The 12,891-nt window shown below is 47.2% G+C and overlaps 1 protein-coding gene across 6 annotated transcripts in view; it reads left to right on the top strand.

Annotated features, from left to right (window-relative positions):
* Positions 1–3,933: 3,933 nt before the first annotated feature.
* LOC138064628 (E3 ubiquitin-protein ligase RNF180-like) overlaps positions 3,934–12,891 on the top strand; it is a 71,985-nt gene continuing 63,027 nt past the window's right edge. For 2 of the 6 annotated variants that reach the window (XM_068928069.1, XM_068928065.1), the window contains exons 1-2: positions 4,162–4,267; positions 12,429–12,595. The gene's annotated coding sequence lies outside the window, so the exon portion shown is untranslated. Of the gene's footprint in view, positions 4,313–12,428; positions 12,596–12,891 lie in introns of all 6 variants that reach the window. The other 4 variants (XM_068928070.1, XM_068928066.1, XM_068928067.1 and 1 more) reach the window with 3 other exon arrangements.

Raw genomic sequence — 12,891 nt, 5'->3', positions numbered from 1 at the left:
CTTCACTGACCGTACTAGTTTGCAGACTATGTCTTCTTCATAGCATTTTCTATTCTCTAGTTCAAGATAGCTCCTTGATCAGCAGGATTTTGAAGCAGCAACACAGTTCTGGATTCCATTCCAGGGGACAAGCAACAAGGTAAGTGGTATTAAGAATTACTTACTAGATCTAGTCCTGAATGACTTAAAACACCTCTAAAGAAAGTTACGCAAGATCTAACATGGCCTCTGACCACACACAACAATTTTAGACTGATCTGATTGTTCTTTGAAGAGAAGCAAAATGAAACAAATGATTTGTTAAATGATGATTTTCTGTACTGGCTTTAGATTTCTTACAGGACTATAACTAGCTTCACTAATCACGTTTGGAACCTTAAATGCAAATATAAATCATTATTTTCCAGGGAGAGGGGAAGAAATAACATTTTCTTAAAATTCACTTGTAATAGGAAAAGTTCTTAAATGGTAAGTCAAATTGAAAAACAGGGGTATATTTTTCAAAGGATAATAAAATGCAAGGTGATGATAATCTCCATACAGTGACATGTTATGTTTTAGGGGTATTGTAATGCCCAGTGGCATCGAAGTTTTTCCAACAATGAATCCTGTGGTGGAGGGTGAAACGACAGTGATGCTCACTGGGCTTCTACTAATGCAATGCTGTTCAAGTATGCAAGTTGCTTAGAAGAAAAAAGGTAAGTGCAACAGCAAGTGTCTTCCTGTGCCCAGTTTCATGCATGTCCCAGCAGTTCTGTCCAACAGCAACTATTTTTTCAGTCATTTTTCCTAATGCCCCCTCTCTAGCCATTTTCTAAGATATGACGCCCCAGCACAGAGGATGAAATGATAAATATCCAAGTCTTGGAGACAACCCCAGCTGACTGGGACAGCCTAATGGGTGAAAGGACCAGGGATTACAGAGCTAAGTTAATACCTGTGGTATTCTTTGCTCCACTACTGAACAACTGGAGAAAGAGTAATTCCTCTTATCACAGAAAATGTATTTTAATAAAGAAGCAACTCTATAGGAGCAAAAGACAGGTCATTCAGTTTGCTAGATAGCTAAGAACTATTTTTTCCAGCTTCATCATCACTGCTGGCAAAGAGCTACCACTGCTGTGGCTACTGGCAAAGACCATCATTGCTAGAAGCCGGTGGACCGGACCGTGTATCCACGGGCCACAAAAACTGTATGTGCCACTGTCTGCGCACGATTCACTACACCACTGCAGCGTGTTTCGGTGTTCAATAATTCACTGCATAGAGTCTTCACTACAGCCTCCCTGCTATCCCATCCTTGTCTCAAAGACAGTCTCTGCTTTCTGATTTACTGTCAGTTTGGCACTGCACCTTGGACTGCCCACCATGGATCCAAGGGCCATCCCAGTAAAAAGCGCTCCATACATATTCTGCTTGGGAATTAACTTCTGTATGAGGCTGTCATGTATCCCAGTGCCACAGTGCAAGCAATATCCGTTAACCTTCTTAGTGGCCATTTTAATCTCTCTAATCTTGTGCAGGACAGCTGGTGCCCTGTACTCTTCCTGCAACAGACAAACACTCTCTGTAAGACAGCAACTGAATGGCACACAGCTCAATGGCACATTCCTCTTGCTCAATAAAATAAAGTAGCCTGAACAAAATTATCAAAATATAATCTCATAAAAGCCACTGCAAGGGTTTTTTTCTTCTGCATGCTATTTGCTCTTTCTGTGACATAATTCATACTGTGCCTTTCATTTCTTTCCCTCACTGCCATCGTCTCTGCTGTTTCTCCTTAAGCATGGGATGCCATTAAGTCCCAGTACAATTCTACATCTTCTTTGAGAGGAATAAACCAGGTACAGTTAGATGGCAAAATTTTAAAAGAGTAAGAACGCTCTGCTCTCATATTTCCAATATTCTTATATCTCAGCGGATCAAGCCCTAAATTAGCAGCTAGTCATATTAATCTGTCTTTTATTTACTCCTTTTCACAGATGGCCAAGGTTGGAAGGGACGTCCGGAGATCATCTGGAGTCCAACCCTCCTGCTCGGGCAGGGTCACCTAGAGCACATTGCCCAGGATCGCATCCAGACGGCTTTGGAATATCTCCAAGGAAGGAGACTCGTCTCTCTGGGCAACCTGTTCCGGTGCTCTGTCACCCTCACAGGAAAGTTGTTTTTCCTCATGTTCAGATAGAAATTCCTGTGTTTCAGTTCGTGCCCGTTGCCTCTTGCCCTTGTCTTTTCCTACTCATTTCCTTATTTTGCTTGTTTCTGCATGCCTTTACCAACTAAGCCTGCTATAAAATGCCCTATAACCTACAACTGTTTGTCACTGATGCACTCAGTTTAAATTTGAACATGCTGTATCTTATCAGAAATTCTTCCAAAATAACTCTCTCTTTTGTACATAAGATTACTATTCAGTCATGTCAGAGATAAGCAAAAGTTAGTTATTGTGAGCATCCTACCTGTAAGCATCTTCATGTAGGCCTACTTTACTGAGTCTAGGTAAAGCAAGCAAGAGGAGTAATTAGCACTACATCTCACCAACAGTAACAATCGCTCAAAGGACTGTAATGATCCTCTTCTCAAAAATAAAAATGACAGCTTTTCTAACCATGGAATAGGAAAATAGTAGGATAGGAAAATCATTCATCTTAATGTTTTTTAAAAAGTAAAAAAAAAAAAACTGCCAGTAAACTTATAGTGTTTAAGCAAAAAACTGACAAGGATAAAGATTTATGGTTAGCAGTAATTATTGAAAATCATAACTTCCTGATTATTATTATATTGTTCTTTAAAATACCTGTATAGGCTACTGTTGGAAAGCTCTCATGATTATGACTCCAGACAGCAGGAACTGAATAAACCTATATGCTCTTCCAAGAAAAAAGCAGACTAAATAATTCTACTGTTACAAGGCAGTCTGCTACAATTGCAGGGCAGCAAAGACCAAAACAGTACTGAACATTCAGGTAAATGAGGAAACTGAAAAAAAAGGTGATATTACACTCCTGCATCCATGAAGGGCCAAATCACATGAAGAGTCCTGCACTGTCCAAAACAAGTAAGCGATAGCAAAGGCTTATCCTGACCTAGACAAAGTTTACATTAAAATGCAGTAAGTCACATATTAAAGTCACTGAAATGGCATAGCGTGAACGTAGGAGTAATAGCGAAAGGGAGGTTTCAGTGTTTCAAACCATCTCCACGGGCCAAAAAGCGGACACGCTCTACGTTTTTTTCCCTCAGCAACGCTGCCCCCCCCCCCCCCCCCCCCCCCGTCATACGGCCGGCAACTCGGAGCCCTTCTCCAGGTGTAAACGGGGGCTATGCCTGAAGCAACGCAACTGCGTTTAGCCGTTCCCGAAGCTCCTGATCAGGGCAGAGGACTACTTTAACGGGCCATCGGGCTAGTGAGGCGGCAGCAAAGCCCCGCTGGTGCTCTGGCTCCGACCCGCCACTGAGGCGCTGCCGCTCACCGACTCACCGTGCCGGTCTCTGCTGTCCCGGCCCCAGAAGACGGCTCTGGCCTCTACACCACCTCCGCCGGCAACCTGAAGCATCCAAAGTACTTCCACTGTTACCTTTACAGTCTGTTTACCGCCCAAAGTGTTATTTTTCCAAGAGCCAGGCTCATTCAATACTCCTTAGTTTATTACCGTGACCATTCACCTCGGCATTTCCTCACACCCTCCCACAGGGGTCGAGCCGCTCCCTCTCCCCCGGCAGCAAAGCAGAGGACGGCCGCCCTCGGCGCCGCAGGGCGCCGGGCGCCGTCGCCGTCCCCCGGGGCGAGGGCCGCGCAGGAGCCCCGCGGCTACCGCCGGCCCGGGGCGCGCAGCCGCTCCCCCCCCACCCCCAGTGCGGGGCGCCCCCCCACAGCGCACCCGCCCAGCGCCAGGGCGGCACCATTTCCCCCTCCGGGGGGGGAGGGGCAGCGGGGTTACGCGCTGTTTATCCTCCCACACCTCGCGGGGGGCGCAAGGGCCGCCTGAGCGGCCCCGCGGCCACGGCTAGCGGGGCGGCGGGGGCTGCGCCGGCCGGCCGGCCGACCGACCGACCGACCGACCGACCGGCTGGCGCCGCGCCCGGCGGAGCGGAGCGGAGCGCTTTCCGCAGCCGTTTGTCTCCCATCTCTTCCCGTTCGCTGGAGAAGCAACGGCAGCTGCTGCTGCTGCTGCGCAACCCCTTCCCCCTCCCGCGCGCGGCGTCGCCGCCGCCTCCTCCTCCTCCTCCTCCTCCTCCTTCTGGCAGCCTCGCGCAGCGCGACCCGGTAAGCGGCGCGGAGCGGAGCGCGGCGGCGCCTGTGCGGTGCGGGGTGAGCGCGGCGGCGGGGGGAGGGGGACAGGGGGACAGACGGACAGACAGACGGACGGACCTCCCCGCCAGGGGGAGCGGGCGCCTCCCGCAGGGCCGTCTGCTCGGCCCCGGCGGAGCGCGGCGATCCCGCGCTTCTCCTGGCTGGCAGCGCCCCGAGAGCCGAGCTGCCTCCGGGCAGCGAGCCGGGGCCTGCGCGGCCTCCCTCCCTCCCTCCCGGCCGGGCCGCGGCCCTCCCGGCCGCCCGGGGCCGGCCTGGGGCAGGCGCTGGCGCTGGCGCTGCGCTAGGCGGTGACTTGCGGCCGAGGGTTGTTGTTAGGCTCGCAGTGTTCCTGTTTGTTTAGTCCTTTATTTTGTACACTAGTGGATGTTTCGGTGTGGGAGAGCGTGGAGCACGCTGTGGGATCGCCCCAGGGAAGTTTCTGCTTCACTAGGTCTTTTTGCATTTTCCCATTATGTTTGGTCTTTGCCAAAGCGGTTTAAACGCTTGGCACTGTCTTGCTGAGTCTTACAGACCTGTTGACTTTGGTAGCAGGCAGTGGGATTTTTTAGCAAATTACACACGTGTTGCAAGTAATATGTATTCCTTCCTATTTTTCCATTAACTGCCTTGTAATTATGTGGGCTGCTCTCGCTACAAGAGAAACAGTGTCACCCAGTAGCCACCACCTCTCATCAACGAGCAGACCGTCATCGGAAAGCTGATCACACAATAGCTGCAATGGTAGAACAAAGTACAGTTCGTAGTCCAACAGGAGCAGATTGTATGGCAATTTACTCATCTTGCTGCTTTGCTTCTCTGGCAACCTGGGGGCAATTTTTTTTCTGCCTTCCCATCAAAGCGTGACTTTATTGCAGACATTGAGAAATGCAGGTTAAATATTCTTTTAAAGGTGTCTCTTTAAGCAGAAGTACTTGTGAGATTGCAGGCCAGCAGCCAGTGTTTACATGTACCTTATTAGCTTCAAGGATCATTTCTCTGTCCAGCCTTACGTATGAGTTCATCTCGTTCTGGGAGCAGGAGCTTCTGGTCCAGATGTCTACTGGCTAAGACAGCTAATATAACTTCTCTTTGTCGCCTTACTTCAAAGCTGGTACTCATCTACCATTTCTTTGAAACTCCCAGTAACTAAAGCTCAAGTTCCTGTGCCCTAATTTCTTCGTGCGGCCTAATCACTATTGTCTTTCTGGCTGCAGTCTCCTGAAAGGTCATGGATGGCTTGAACAAAAAAGCATTGAGAACCACTTGGCTTGCTGCACTACTTTGCTTATTTTTATGCTTTTAGGGAGGAAGGGGAAACTAGTTGGAGAGCAATTGTGGAGCAAGCTTTCAACAGAAATAGGTTTTTATGTTTAGTCCTTCACTTTATGCATTTAAGAAATTTCTTGGGCTTTACAGTGTAAGCAATTTTTTGACAAGAAATGGCCAAAGCTATATACACTATACAGTTTGGATTGTATAAGAAACTTCAGTGTAAATATCAAAGGGAACTTTTAAAAAAACCACACACAGACACACACCTCCTACTAGCGAGAGGATGCCAAAAGGGAGAGTCCCATTCAAGAAGCTGTGAATAAACAGGAAGCTGATCAGCTCTGAACCATTTCGCTAGTTGCTATGTCTGTTACTTCATTCTTCACCCAAGTTTCAGTGCTTTCTTTGTGAATAGTTCCATTAGCTTTCTGTGGTGGTGTTCATAAGTTTTCCAGATGGGGGCGGGGGACTGTAATTCCTATTTCTTCTCCCCGTAACATCTCAAGGAGCGTTTGTGAATCAGAAACTTGTAAAGATCTCATGCAGAAGTTGCTTATTAAAGTTGTTTGTTATTCTTTCAGCCTTTCCTGTCCTTATAAATATAAGAAACAACAATTTCAAAAGGACCTAGTGAATTTTGTGTTAGTTTTCACCTTAACAAGGCATTCCCCCTTCTTTTCTTTTCTTTTTTTTTTTTGCTTGAATAATCAAGTGTTATGTTGTTCACCTGTTTAGTAACATCGTATTAGGATACATAAACAGCAGTATAGCTAGAAATGTATATAGTCTGTCCAGGCTACTCAGTGCTAGTAGTACTTCATTTTGAGTTCTGTATGAAGATTTGAACACTGCAGTGTAAGAATAGCTGATGCATTTGAAAGAGTTTACAGAATAGCAGTGACAGTTGGGGATTAAGAAAGCATCATGTGTGAGGAAAGAGTAAAAGAATTGGATTTATTTGGCCCAAAGACAAGCTTGAAGTGAGGGCTTATTAAATGTACACAGCACAGCGAACAGAGGCGGTGAACAGATGCAGCAGTTTGCACAGCAGGGTCTGGGATCTGCTTAGAACTTCTGAGAACCTTGTTGGAAGTTGTGGGGATTTTCTGGCGGCCCTCTGAGGAACTAGAGGGTGCTTGCTGCTGACAGGAAAGGAGAGCTAAGCAAGGGTAGCTACTGAGGGCCTTAACTTCTCCTGGGAAGCTCTAGCTAGGTGTAGCTGCTGCTAACAAGCTTTGTTAGTTGCCCCGATCAGAGGGAGTTGGGGCCTTTGTTCTCGCTAGCCCTTGATTTGCCTGGGTCAAGCACCCGGTGAGTCAGTGCTAGGGAGAGCTATATAAGAGCCAGGCAGAGAGCGCAGCTAACAGAGGCAGCAAATAGAGGCAGTAGTTTGAACAGAGGCAGTGTACAAACGCAGCAGTTCGTGTAGCCCTTCGTGCAGAAGGGTGCAAGAAGGCCCCTTCATCTCCAATTTTAGTAGTGTTTGCTCCTTCAGGTATGGTTTTGACACACTGCAGAGTTCATTCCCTGGTAGCTGTTGGAGTTGCTGCAGTAGCTGTGTCAGAGGCTTCCACCCAGGCAGATCTTCTGGTGGTGGATGTAGCTCTGCAGGTCTCACGTTGCAGGGGGGAGTACCTTGGACCTCTCTGTGAAGCTGGGGATGCCAATCATTTCTTCTGCAGAAGGTATGTTGTTCTTGATGAGTTCTGTTGCCAGGTCAGCGAGTTACAGGAGGAAGTAAGAAGGCTGCATATCATCTGTGAAGATGAGCAAGAGGTAGATAGGATATTCTCAGAAACCCTACAGCTTCAGGAGTCTCAAAACCCCATTGCAGTGGAGATGCAGGGGGCTTCTGTGCCATGTAAAACAGTAAGTTGTAAGTCTGTAGAAGAAGAAGGCTGGAAACTGGTCACTCCTCATATGAGGAGAAAGGCTCTTGCTCCTTCTGAAGACTTGCAGTTGACGAACAGTTTTAGTGCCCTTAAAGCTGAGGAGGAGCTGGCAGTGGCTTCAAGTGAAGCAACAGAGCCAAGAAACCCTATGCCATGCAGGATCACCTGGAAGAAGAAGCAAGAGATTGTTGTGGGTGACTCCCTGCTGCAGGGGTCAGAGGCACCAATCTGCCCACCTAACCACTTGACTAGAGAGGTTTGTTGCCTGCCGGGAGCTCGAATCAGCGATGTCATGGAAAGACTGCTGAGGTTTGTCCGTGCGTCCGACTGTTACTCACTGCTACTGTTCCGTGTGGGCACCAATGATACCAAGGGCAACTTGGAAACTATCAAATGGGATTTCAGTGCTCTGGGGATGATGTTAAAGGGTCTGGGGGGCCCAGGTCAATCCTGCCAGTTAGGGTGAAGGATGAGAGGGGGAATAGATGGATTCTCCAAGTAAACAACTGGCTGAGTTGCTGGTGTTGGCAACAGAGTTTTGGTTTCTATAACCATGGGACCCTGTCTGAGGATTGACAACTGTTTGGGAGAGATGAGATCCACCTCACTAAACGGGCCACACACATCTTTGCCAACAGACTGGCCAACCTGGCAAGGAGAGCTTTAAACTAGGAAAGAAGGAGGAAGGGGAGAGTTATAGAGACCACCCAGACAGCAAAACAGGGCTCAAGTGGGGATACCTCCAGCAAGTGCATGCAGCCAAGGAGGTGCCTACAAGACATGACTATTGGGTGTCGTCTTGCACCCCTCCGGGGAAACTGGCATGCTTGAATACCTCTCTGAAGTGCCTGTACACCAATGCACGCAGCATGGGGAATAAACAGGAAGAGTTAGAGATCTGTTTGTGGTCACAAGGCTTTGATCTCATTGCAATTACAGAGACATGGTGGGACAGCTTGCATGACTGGAATGTTGTCATGAATGGCACATACTTTTTAGGAAAGAGAGGCCAGGAAGGTGAGGTGGTAGAGTTGCCCTTTATGTGAGAGAACACCTGGAATGGTGTATGGAGCTCTGCTTTGGGGTGGGTGATGAGCGGGTTGAGAGCTTATGAGTAAGGATTAAAGGGCAGACTAATAAGGGTGACACTGTTCTGAGTGTTTGCTACAGGCCACCTGACCAGGAAGAGGAAGTAGATGAGGCCTTTTACAGACAGCTGGAAGTAGCCTCACAATTACAGGCTCTAATTCTCATGGGGACTTCAAGCACCCTGACATCTGCTGGAGGAACAACACAGCAAGGCACAAACAATCTAGGAGCTTCCTGCTTCCTGAGAGCAGTTGCCCTCACAACAGGTGATGGAAGAGAGGTGTGCTGCTGGACCTTGTACTAACAAACAAGGAAGGACTGATTGGAAATGTGAAGGTTGGGCGCAGCCTTAGCTGCAGTGACCGTGAGATGGTGAAGTTCAGGATCCTGCGAGGAGGGAGCAGGGCAATAAGTAGGATTGCAACCCTGGACTTTAGGAGAGCCAGCTTTGGCCTCTTCAGGGACCTTCTTGGAAGAATCTCGTGGGATCAGGCCCTAGAAGGAGGAGGAGTCCAAGAGAGCTCATTGATACTCAAGGGTCATTTCCTCCAGGCTCAAGAGCAGTGCATCCCAATGAGCAAGAAGTCGAGTAAAGGGACAGGAGACCTGCATGGATGAACAAGGAACTCCTGGCAAATCTCAAACAGAAGAAGGAAGTCTACAGAAGGTAGAAGCAGGGACAGGCCACTTGTGATGAACATAGGGACATTGTCAGAGTATGCAACGATGCGACAAGGAAGGCCAAGGTCCATTTGGAGTTAAATTTGGCAAGGGATGTCAAGGACAGCCAGAAGGGCTTCAATTGCATCAGTAACAAAAGGAAGACTAGGGAAAATGTGGGCCTGCTGCTGAGTGGGACAGGGGCCCTGGTGACAAAGGATACAGGGAAGACAGAGATACTGAATGCCTTCTTTGCTTCAGTCTTCACTGCTAAGGCCAGCCCTCAGGAATCCTGGACCCTGGAGGCCAGGGAGAAACTCTAGAGAAAGGAAGACTTTGCCTTGGTCAAGGAGGATGGTGTTAGAGATCCTTTAGGCAAACCTGACACCCACAAGTCCATGGGCCCTGATGGGATGCACCCTCGAGTACTGAGGGAGCTGGCAGACATCATTGCTAGGCCACTCTCCATCGTCTTTGAAAGGACTTGGAGAACAGGAGAGGTGCCTGAGGACTGGAAGAAAGCCAGTGTCACTCCAGTCTTCAAAAAGGGCAAGAAGGAGGAGCCAGGAAGCTACAGACCTGTCAGCCTCACCTCCATCCCTAGAAAGGTGATGGAACAGCTCCTCCTGGAGGTCATCACTAAGCATCTGAAGGACAAGAAGGTGATCAGGAGTAGTCAGCATGGATTCACTAAGGGGAAATAATGCTTAACCAATCTGATAGCCTTCTCTGATGCAATGACTGGCTGGGTAGATAAGGGGAAAGCAGTGGATGTTGTCTACCTGGACTTCAGCAAGGCTTTGGACACTCTCCCATCACATCGCACAGGAAGTGCGGGCTGGATGAGTGGACAGTGAGGTGGCTTGAGAACTGGCTGGATGGCCGAGCTCCGAGGGTTGTGGTGAATGGCGCAGAGTCTAGTTGGAGGCCTGCAGCTAGCAGTGTCCCCCAGGGGTCAATACTGGGTCCAGTATTGCTTAACTTACTCATCAATGACCTGGATGAAGGGACAGAGTGTCTCCTCAGCAAGTTTGCTGATGATACTAAACTGGGGGGAGTGGCTGACACACCAGAAGACTGTGCTGCCATTTGGAGGAACCTGGATAGGCTGGAGAGATGGTCATGAAGTTCAACAAAGCCAAGTGCAGGGTCCTGCACCCAAGAAGGAATAACCTCATGCAGCAGTACAGGTTGTGGGCTGACCTACTGGGAAGCAGCTCTGTAGAGGACCTGGGAGTCCTGGTGGACAGCTAGTTGACCACGAGCCAGCAATGTGCCCTTGGGGCCAAGAAGGCCAGTGGTATCCTGGGGTGCATTAGGAAGAGTGTTGCTAGCAGGTCAAGAGAGGTGATCTATCCCCTGTGCTCAGCCCTGGGCTCCCCATTACAAGAGAGACATGGAGCTCTTGGAGCAAGTCCAGTGAAGGGCGACTAAGATGATTAAGGGACCAGAGCTTCTCTCCTATGAGGAAAGGCTGAGAGAGCTGGGCCTGTTGAGCCTGGAGAAGAGAAGACTGAGAGGAGATCTGATCAGTGCGTACAAGTATCTGAAGGGAAGGTGGCAAGAGGATGGGGCCAGTCTCTTCTCAGAGGTTCTCAGGGACAGGACAAGAGGCAACGGGCAGAAACTGAAACACAGGAAGTTCCATCTGAGGAAAAACCTCAGATGGAACCTGAGGAAAAACTTCTTTCCTGTGAGGGTGACAGAGCACTGGCAGAGGTTGCCCAGAGAGACTGTGGAGTCTCCTTCCCTGGAGATATTCCAAAGCCGCCTGGATGCGATCCTGGGCAACGTGCTCTAGGTGACCCTGCTTGAGCAGGGGGATTGGACCAGATGATCTCCAGAAGTCCCTTCCAACCTCCACCACTCTGTGATTCTCTGAAGTGCTTCAAATTGTAAAATGTTCTTGAACAAAAGAAAAGGAGGAGACGATGTTTTGTTCTCTGTATACGTGGCGGATAAGGGAAAAAGTAAGGCTTAAATTGCAAGAACATTCAGGCTGTTTGTTAAGAGGAAAAGTTATAATGATAAAGATAGCAAGGTAGTGAAGTAGTTTGGGAAGGCTGTGGAGTATCCATCAAAGGTCTGTAAGAGAAGGTTAGACAAATGTTTTTCAGAAATTAGGACTGAGGTCTCTGACTTGGGAAGGAACTCTTATGACCCTCTCATCTTGGGAGTGAATCATAGAAAAAGGTTTGAAGGACACAAAAGAAGAGCCACAGAGGGAACATAGGCTTTTTGACACTCAGATATGTCTACATGCTATTTTGGAAGTTAACATGAGCTCACAGGCCAACTAATCTGGAAGCAGTACAGGCACAGCAAACGTGGCCCTGTGCCAGACTAAAAAGACCCACTGAGAGTAACACTATCTAGTTGCTGAGTGCCTGGATCTCAGAATGGAATCTATGGCCTTGATGGTGGCATCATTGCTAGAAGACAAAACAAGGTGAGAACCAGATGCCTTTTAATAATTCTAAATGCAAAACATAAGAAATAAAAACTGATTAAAAATATATCCAGGACCCTTTGGTTAAATTTCATTTAACCAATAAAAACCCTGCCAAATTCTGTATTTGTGTGCTTTTGAGTCACCATTTAAGTTTTATGCCAATCAAAATAAAAAACAATGCTCATCTAACAAATCAGAAATGTTATATTTGCTGTTTTCTAATGTGGTACATGTGAAAGCCTATACAATGTGTTGGTGTGCAATGGTAGTGTTTCCTCTGTCCTCTATAAGAACTGCAGAAGGATGTGAATGTGCAGAATTTTAATAGATCTACAAGAATTTCCTCTTTTAAATTCTGTTGGGCCGGAACACTTTAGCCTACTGTAAAATAGTCTTAAAAATTACCTGTATTTTGTGGGATTTTTTTTTATATATAATTCACTATCAGCATTCTTGGTTACACAAAATAAAACCTGTGCTATGTAGATTATTGTGTGTTATACATTCATTTCTCTTACGAAAATGTATTTTTAAGTGAAAGGCCTATGCAGAACTAAGAAAATACTTTTAAAGTGTTTATCAAAAAATACAAAGCTTTTATTTTGCTGTAAATCAGTGATTGCTTGCTGGACACTGTTCAAGTAAAAGAAAGTTTTCATCACTTCAGATATCACTGATGACTAGACAGCCTTTGTTTGCATTACTTCAACCTTGTCTTGAAATACAGCAGCACCCCTTTATGCATCACTTTTTTTATCTGTGATTTCAGGGGTGCATCGCCAATTGTTTAACACCCTTCTTCAGTAACTGTCATCAGCCTCAAATGAAGCAGCTATTCAACAGATAGCAAAGCGGAGTTGTATTTTTTTTCCCCTTAAGAATTATATAATGGGGACAGGATGTATACGGAGACCTATATACAGTTTGAATACACAGGTATGGTATATATGGTGTGGAGGATGGATATCACTTAACTGTAGCACTTTGCAAGAATGTATCTTTAGTACATAGGGGTTATGACTGTACCTGAAATGCACATTTGAGCTGGCCTTATTGTGCAAAAAATGGTTGTCCTTCCTGCTTCGTCTTAGATTTGAGGTTCTCACTGAGCTGTTGTAAGATTGAATGAAAGGTGTATTTTATGAAATTGGCAAGAATGAATTAATTAGAACAGCTTTACGGTGTTGGACTGATAGAAGCAAATTCGCAACTGCTAGTCACTCCTTCAGTGC

Source organism: Struthio camelus, chromosome Z (genome assembly GCF_040807025.1).
Source record: "Struthio camelus isolate bStrCam1 chromosome Z, bStrCam1.hap1, whole genome shotgun sequence".
Classification (NCBI taxonomy): domain Eukaryota; kingdom Metazoa; phylum Chordata; class Aves; order Struthioniformes; family Struthionidae; genus Struthio; species Struthio camelus.
The sequence above is the reverse complement of the archived record's forward strand: the minus strand, read 5'-3'. Positions and strand labels throughout refer to the sequence as shown.